Consider the following 9,561-nt stretch of genomic DNA (forward strand, 5'->3'; position numbering starts at 1 on the left):
ACTTCCAATTTACCATGATTCTTGGGCCTAACATTCCAGGTTCCTATGCCATGTTATTCTTTACAACATAAACTTTACTTTCATCACCAGATACATCCACAGCTGGGTGTTGTTTCTGCTGTGGCTCAGCCATTTAATCTGTTCTGGATCATTTCTCTACTCTTCTCCAGTAGAATATTGGGCACCTGCTGACCTGGGTACTATATAGAAAAGATCCTAATTACTCTAACAGAAAAGTACTAAAGCTCATCAGTAAATTAGGTAACATTGCCGGTTACAAAATCAACACTCAGAAAGTTGCATTTCAAAAAGATCAGAAAGAGAAATTAAAGAAACAGTTTCATATTCCATTGCTTCAAGAATAATAAAATATCTAGGAATCAACCTACTTAAGGAGACAAATACTTTTACTATGAAAACTAAAAGATACTGATGAAAGAAATTGAAGAAGACACAAACAGATGGGAAGATAAACCACTTTCATGGATTGGAAGGATCAATATCATCAAAATGACTATAATATCCAAGGAAGTTCACAGTTTCAGCACAATACCTATCAAATTAGCAATGGAACTAGAACATAACTAGAACAAAAAAACTTAAAATTTGTATGGCGACACAAAAGAACTTGAATAGTGAAAGCAATCTTCAGAAAGAAAATCAGAGCCAGAAGAATCAGACTCCCTGACTTCAGACTATATGACAAAGTTATAGCCATCAAAAAATTATGAAACTGGCAAAAAAAAAAAAAATAAAGAAAGAAAGAAAAAATATATATAGCAACATGGATCAATGGAACAAATAGAAATTCCTAAAATACACCCATGTACTTATGGGTAATTAATCTATGACAAAGGATGCAAGACTCTATAATATTGGAAATATAGTTTCTTCAACAAGTGGTGATGGGAAAACTGGACAGCAATGTGTTAAAAAATCGAAATTAGATCATTCTTTACTATCATATACAAAATAATCTCAAAGTAGATTAAGAACCTAAAAATGAGAACAGACACTATAAAATTGCTAGAGGAAAACATAGGTCGAACCCAATCTAACATAAATTGCATCAACATTTTTCTCTATCCATCTTCTAGAATAATGGAAATAAAAACAAAAATATACAAGTAGAACCTACTTAAACTTAAAACATCTGCACAGCAAAGGAAAGAGTTAACAAGCAAAAACAAACAAACAAACACAGAGACTGGGATAACATATTGCTAATGATGTGACCAACAAAGGATTAGCTTTCAAAATCTACAAACAGCTCATGAAGCACATTACCAAAATAATCCAATCAAAAATGAGCAGAAGACCTAAATGATCATGTTTCCAAAGAAGACACACAGAAGGCCAAGAGACACATGAAAAGATGGTCAACATTACTAATTACTAGAGATACACCAAAACTACAATGAAATATCAATTCACACCAATCAAAATGGCTATCTTCAGAAAATCCACAAACAATAAATGCTAGAGGGTGTGGAAAAAAGTGAATGCCCATACACTTTTGGTGGGAATATAAACTGGTACAACCACCATGGAGAACAACTTGGATGTTCCTTAAAAATTAAAAAAATAGATTTAACAAATGATACTATAATCCCACTCCTGGGCATATATTCAGAGAAAAACATGGTCCAAAAGGATACATGCACCCCAGTGTTTATTGCAGCACTCTACAGTAGCCAAGACATGGAAGCAGCCTAAATGACCATCAACAAAGGAATGAGTAAAGAAAATGTGATACACGTATACAATGGAATATTACTCATCGATTACAAATAATGAAATAATACCATTTGTAGCAACATGGATGGACCTAGAGATTGTCATACTTAATGAAGTATGAAGAGAAGCATAAACCTCATATGGCATCCCTTTTATGAGTAATCTAAAAAACACGACACAAATGAACTTATTTGCAAAATAAAAAGAGACTCACAGACTCAGAGGACAAACTTATGGTTGCCAGTAGGAAGGAAGGGGAGAAGGGATAGTTAGAAAGTTTGGGATGGACAAGTGCACACTGACATATTTAAAATGGATAACCAATAAGGACCTATTTTATAGCACAGGGGCTCTGTTCAGTGCTATGTGGCAACCTGGGTAGGAACGAGTTTGAGGGAGAATGAATATAGGTATATGTTAACACTCAGTCCCCTTGCTCTCCACCTGAAACTATAACAGCATTGTTAATCATCTAGACTCCAAGATAAAAAAAAAAAAAAAAAGATATATGAGGAGGAGTAATTGTAGCTCCACTTTCAATATTTACAGCACTTTTTGTAGCTTTTTAAAGAGAACACCATAAATATATGTGTATATAAATGATGAATAAGCTTTTATGAATCTTACCATATAATAATTATGGAGTAATTAACTTACATATTTATTTCTAAATCTGTATACATAGAAATAAATGTAATTAGGCAAGAACATTTTAAGGTATTTTTTATTTACTCATCCATTCAACAAATATTTATGAAGTCCTGTTTCATTCAAACAACTACAACAAAAATAATCTCAAAGTAAGAATATGAATATTGAGTAAATGAGACCCATGGAGTTCTTCTTACTAACACCTGAAGAGAACGAAGAGACACAGGCAGTAAAGAAGAAAACACGTAGTTTCATAAGATCTTTTTAAATAGCAATGTATGCTTTTAAAAAATAAAACTATGTTATTAAAGGTGGGGTGAATAAGGAATTTCTGATAACAGTTTTGGAACAGTGACATAACTGTATTTTTAAAGTAATAAAAATACTTTACTGTTAAGATGAATGAAATCTATTTTTCAAGGTTTGATTAAATAAAATTTTGAATAGAAAAATGAGTGAGAAGTAACAGTTAAACTTCTCAAGATCTTAGTTCATGTGATTATTTTTCCTCATAAGTCTCTTGACAGCCCATAGTCAGATTTAATTTCAACATATTAGTTCTTATGATTGACTTTTGAGAGGAAAGCACTCAGCTCATGTTTTGAGTAATGGAGTCCTTTTCCTCTGTCATGGCCATCAGATGAACTGATTTTTTTTTTTTTTCCTGCACAAGCTTGCTAAGTTGTTTCAGTTTTGTCCAACTACTGTGACACCATGGACTGTAGCCCAGAAGGATCCTTTGTCTATGGGATTCTCCAGGCAAGAATATTGGAGTGGGTTGCCATTTCCAGGGTATCTTCCTAACCCAGGGATCAGACCCACGTCCTCTATGTCACCTACATTGGCAGACAGAGTTCTTTTCCACTAGCACCACCTGGGAAGATCCTTTCTTCTACATATAAACATATAGTATGAAGGGCTAATTCAAATTGCAATGCTTCATATTTGAGTACTGATAAAATTCAAACGAACCTACATTTTGCTAAAAAGCTCTTACACAGCATTTTGACAAATCTCAAATTTGTGTAAACAATTTTAGTCTTGTCTTCAAATGTGCCTACAGTATCTTCAGGATGTTCCTGCATGTAGAAGTTTAGGCTTTTAAAATTCTTACAAAGCCAAGACTTGTTAAAACTTTGTAAGCCTCTGGTTAAGTGTTCCATAAATGAAGGAGGATATTTACATGTTCTCAACATGCTATGATTAGTTGGGTACAAACAGGATAAATATTTACCAATAAAAGCATTTTAATATAATACTTGTCTTCACATCATGGGAAAAGCTGTACTGGAAGAAACACAAGCTGGAATCAAGATTGTCGGGAGAAATATCAATAACCTAAGATATGCAGATGACACCACCCTTATGGCAGAAAGTGATGAGGAACTGAAAAGCCTCTTGATGAAAGTGAAAGTGGAGAGTGAAAAAGGTGGCTTAAAGTTCAACATTCAGAAAACAAAGATCATGGCATCCGGTCCCATCACTTCATGGGAAATAGATGGGGAAACAGTGAAAACAGTGTCAGACTTTATTTTTTGGGGCTCCAAAATCACTGCAGATGGTGACTGCAGCCATGAAATTAAAAGATGCTCACTCCTTGGAAGGAAAGTTATGACCAACCTAGATAGCATATTCAAAAGCAGAGACATTACTTTGCCAACAAAGATCCATCTAGTCAAGGCTATGGTTTTTCCAGTAGTCATGTATGGATGTGAGAGTTGGACTGTGAAGAAAGCTGAGCACCGAAGAATTGATGCTTTTGAACTGTGATGTTGGAGAAGACTCTTGAGAGTCTCTTGGACTGCAAGGAGATCCAACCAGTCCATTCTGAAGATCAGCCCTGGGATTTCTTTGGAGGGAATGATGCTAAAGCTGAAACTTCAGTACTTTGGCCACCTCATGTGAAGGGTTGACTCATTGGAAAAGAGTCTGATGCTGGGAGGGATTAGGGGCAGGAGGAGAAAGGGACGACAGAGGATGAGATGGCTGGATGGCATCACTGACTCGATGGACCTGAGTCTGAGTGAACTCCGGGGGTTGGTGATGGACAGGGAGCCCTGGCGTGCTGCGATTCATGGGGTTGCTAAGAGCCGGACAAGACTGAGTGACTGAACTGAACTGAACTGCCTTCAACTAATTATCTTGTAAATTCAGTATTTTTAAATCAACAAAATTATCCTAAGAGCACAGAAAAGTAGTTTTTATACATTTGTTAGTAGAATAAGCATATTATTCTGTTAATATATTAACATTTTTTCATAATTAACATAAATAAGTTTTGTTATCAAGTCTGTAGTTTATAGTCATTTCTATCTTATTGGATTGAATTGATTTTATTTCAACCTAAAAATACAGAAAAAAATGACTGTTTGTATTTTTTACAGTCAAATGACTGAACTTCACATTTGAATCCCATAGATTGTCATCTGGATTGTGGGAAAACAGTTTTTAAAAGGAGCTTTAAAAACTAATATATTTTAAAGTATTGAATTTTTAAGATCCTCAGAAGAAAGGAAGAAGAACAAATAGTACAGTTAACCAAAGATTTTGAGTTCATTTTAGGTTCAACCACTGAAGTCAATTGCATTTGGAATTTTTAGATGTAATTCTTTCTGCAAATTTTAGCTCCCAGGTGATATCAAATACAGTATTATAATCCAAAGCTTTTTGTTATGGAAGACTTGCAGCATTAATAGGTTAACACTGTTTGGATAACCTAAATCATTCATAAACCTTTTAAAATATTTTTATAATTTCAGAGTCTGATAAACTAGTAGAATTCAATTTTCATGTTACTTGAGTCTTTGAATCTCTTACTAGAATTCTGACATCCATTACCCATTGTCTGAATTAGGTGACTGCTGTAAAAAATAAGCCATAACAAATTATCCCGTTACAAATGTAATATACACAACAGCTGGAGATTTTCTTTCTCTTGTTGTCATTCTCATTGACATAAGCTGCTAGCTGTAGTTTCTCACTTTCTGGATAATGTTTTTGACAGGTTCAGAAAGCCATGTGCTTTGCTAAAATCTTTTTATGATGTTAAGAAATAGAAACCAACAGATTCCCCTCATTTAAGTAGTTTTATTTATTTATTTAATTTTTTTGCTTTTGCTCATAATAATCAGTTCAGCCATTCATTTTAATGTCTGTATATGGCATTTCTATGTCTTTCTTTATGCTTCACTTAACTTACTTTTAGAAAATGTCAATAAGAAGATGATTTAGAACTGAAAATGACTTTATATGACTTCAAATGACAGTATATTAGACTTTACTTTGTATGATACTCGATATAAATGCTTTTTAAGATTCATAAAACACATAGACACTTGAGTAAAACTGACTTAATAGTTGAATGAGAATAAGAACTGGAAAAATCCAGATGCAAATTATTCTTTAATTTCTCTCTTATTTTATAAAATAGAGAATTTTTTTTAAAAACCTCAGAAAGATTAATGTATATTTCTTTACATCACTATGCACATTTTTTCTTTATCTTTCTGTTAATATTTTCAAAAAGAGAGCATGATTCAACATTATTTACCACATCGAATATATCTTTATGTATGTTTTCTTTCTAAGCAATACTGCCAAGCACAAAGGAACATGTATGACCTATTTTAAAATGATGGAGTCTACTATTTGTAGAATTACCAAACTATGCATTAAGCACAAGTATCACTGCTCTTTCTCCTTCTCGCTTTCCCTCTCTCTTTCCTCTTTCTCTCTCTCTTCCAATAATGCTCATGATACAATGATCCATGCCTGGAGGGAGTGTCTCATTGACTTAACTAAGAAACTTGAGATATAATCAAGCCACAGAAGACTTAGACTGTCATTGCAGCTTTTCTCTGTAATTGATCCCTCTATACACAATTCAGCCTCAGGGAGAAGCATGACATAAGCAGAGGCAAAAGAAATCTGTAGGGATTATCAACTGTGGGAAATAAGTAGTGCCTTTTTTTTTTTTTTAATTCATCAATTATTAGGGGTGAGAAAGAAGCAAAAATAGAGATTTTATTCTTAAATGTGCAATGGCAAAGAAGGAAACAGAGATGAAAATAAGTCACACTGAATAACAAATCAGAAATTGGGAAAATTAAACATCAACCTCTTACATTTCATTTGTAAAACAATGTCTTTTACATTTCTCTACCAATGACTACTTCTTTTCTCTTTGAACTTTATTTTTTATATGTTATTCATATGATGATTTAACTAAACAAATGTTAACATCCTTTTCTCTAAATTGTTTATTTATGTTGTCTTATTTTCTACAAAATGTTCCTGCTCCTCAACAACCACTAAAATACATACAGGTGTGTGTGTGTGTGTGTGTGTGTGTGTGGTGGGGTCTATATATATATATATAATTATGTGTGATATATACCTTTTTGCTGCTACTGCTACTGCTGCTAAGTCACTTCAGTCGTGTCCGACTCTGTGCAATCCCATAGATGGCAGCCCACCAGGCCCCACTATCCTTGGGATTCTCCAGGCAAGAACACTGGAGTGGGTTTGCCATTTCCTTCTCCAATGTGTGAAACTGAAAGGTGAAAGTGAAGTCGCTCAGTCGTGTCTGACTCTTAGTGACCCCGTGGACTGCAGCCTACCAGGCTCCTCCATCCATGGGATTTTCCAGGCAAGAGTACTGGAGTGGGTTGCCATTGCCTTCTCTGATACATCTTTTTAAGCATCTATATTTTTAAAATTTAATTACATATAAGTGTGTACCTGTGTGTAGCATTTTCAGAAGAAAGTTTTAGAAGAGGATGGCTGTAATGACAGAAACTGAATCTTGTGATGGTTCTGCCCAACCATATTAACTAGAGAGTAACATAGATTACGTATTTTCTAACCTAATTTTTATAGAGCACATGCACTAATAACCATATTTCTGAATCTCAAACTTCTTTTAGTTTTTTATTCCATTAATTCAAGGGTTATATTTATTTTTTTTGTTTTGTTTTGTTTTTGTTTTTTTACTTTGGAGTGCCAAGCACTGTGTCAGGCTTTAGGGACACATTAGTGAACAAATGGACATGACTCCTGTCTTCAGGAAACATCAAATACAGCTGTACACTCTGTTTCATCTGAAGCAGAAGCCACATTCGGTTCAATGACCTCTGACATATCAGTTCAGTGATTGGTCTCTTGGAAAAAACATATAATTAACCCCCCTCCCCCCATAGAGAAACAAGAAGAGAAATCGTCTTAGCTCTATTTCCACTTTTATACTTGTTTTTATTTTTTCCTTGTCTTCTGTTCATATTTTTGCAGAATATGGTAGATCTCGCGTGTGTGCACATGCATACATACACATACACACACACCTTATTCATGCTATTGTACATCAGAAGAAATTTAACAGCTCTTCCTGTGTAGCAGACCTAATGATTTCTTCTCCAAATAAGGACTATAGTCTCTGTGTAGGAGACCTAATGATTTCTTCCACCCAAAATCCTTATTTAAGGAATGATTATTAATAGTTTATTTTATATGTATGTATATAGACACTATGGTAGTTCAATATACAGTAAGATATAAAAGTAATTACTATAATTATTAAATATTTGTATAAAAATATTTCTTTGTGATTCATATATTCTTCCTGCCTTTATTTCAGTTGCAACTGGACTTTTCATTCTTCATAATTTCCAACATGTTTAACATTGCACATTCTGGTGCAGCATCTGTACATTGATAATTCCTTCCCTCATAAATTCTTTGTTACAGATGAGAATCTAGAATAAATTGTTTATACAGGTTATTAGTTATATACCCTTTTAAAATTTACTTAACCTCTATTATTTAATTTCTTTCCTTGTATGTCAGGAATAAGGATAATATATATCTTATAGAGTTATCATGAGAATTAAATGATTCAACACATAAAACATAAAGTCTCCTGGTATACAGGAAATGTTATTTAGTGCTAACATCTATTAGCATTTTTAAGACTGAAATGGAGCAGGGCCTTGTGGTCCTTGCCCCCTATGTCCTCCATCTGTCTTTTACTCCTGAGAAACCTTAGCAAAAAAAAAAAAAAAAGTATAATCAGAGAAGAGAGCTAAAGCAGAAGCTAAAGAAAATAGTCCAATAAGAGTAAATAATAACAGTTTAATCATTAAGCAAAATCAAGGACCTTTAGTTTCTCCTCAAGGGCTAAAGATATTATTCTGAGTCACACACTGTGAGATGTCTGTTGGCACTGGAACCCACACTTGGAGAAAGAAATTAACTACATGATGACCAGACTGTAGCCAAGACATGTTGTGTTGTTTATTTGCTAGGTTGTATGTGACTCTTTTACAACCTCATGGACTGTAGCCATCCAGGCCCCTCTCTCCATGGGATTTCCTAGGCATAAGCTGCCACAATTCAGAGAATTGTCCTCAAGCAAACGGGAGCAAATGGACCCTGGAACTAAAGACTAATGGTACTTAAAACAATTAGCATGACACTGAGCAGACCACTGCACAACCAATTTCAAGATGACTGTCAGAGCTAACTGTACTGTTCCTGCAGGTAGCCCCCCTCACTTCATCTCTAAAAACTCTTGCCCAGTAATTACCAGTGAGGGGACTCAGATTTTGGATAGATGCCTACGTCTCCACCCTTGATGGTCAGTATCCAAAATAAAGCCAACTTTCAATAAACCTTGCCTCTTTATTAATTTTTCAGTGATGAACAGCTCGTCCCCACTTTCACATACAAGACCATCACATATACCTGCATTCTGAAGGTATTAGAAATATTAAGAATGATATAGTATGACTCTTCTCCCCAGTGTTCCTACAACTTGAAGGCCCAAAGTTAGTATGTGTTTCCAATTCTTCAAAGTTACTTATAAGACATCAGTAAAGCTGGTTGTCATTGTTTTTTCAGCATTCATGTAGTGTCTTTTTGTCTTATCTTTATTAAAATAAGTATCACAACCCAATATTTCAGACTATGGAATGGAGACTCTCCAAATGTGATTGAGAATTCTGGCTTTGGTAAATGTCTGACTTGCCAGTGCCTCAATTTTCTCACATGTTTAATGGAGGTAACAATAGTAACTTTCTCATAGGGTTTCTGAAATAAATTAATAAAGACATGCATGTAAGGGACAGAGCACACCATGAACATATGTAAAGGCCAACTATGTCATTATGCTTATCAACT

The sequence above is a fragment of the Bos grunniens genome, chromosome 12 (assembly GCF_055505025.1).
Source record: "Bos grunniens cultivar Pamir isolate PY7600 chromosome 12, Bosgru_T2T1.0, whole genome shotgun sequence".
NCBI classification, from domain to species: domain Eukaryota; kingdom Metazoa; phylum Chordata; class Mammalia; order Artiodactyla; family Bovidae; genus Bos; species Bos grunniens.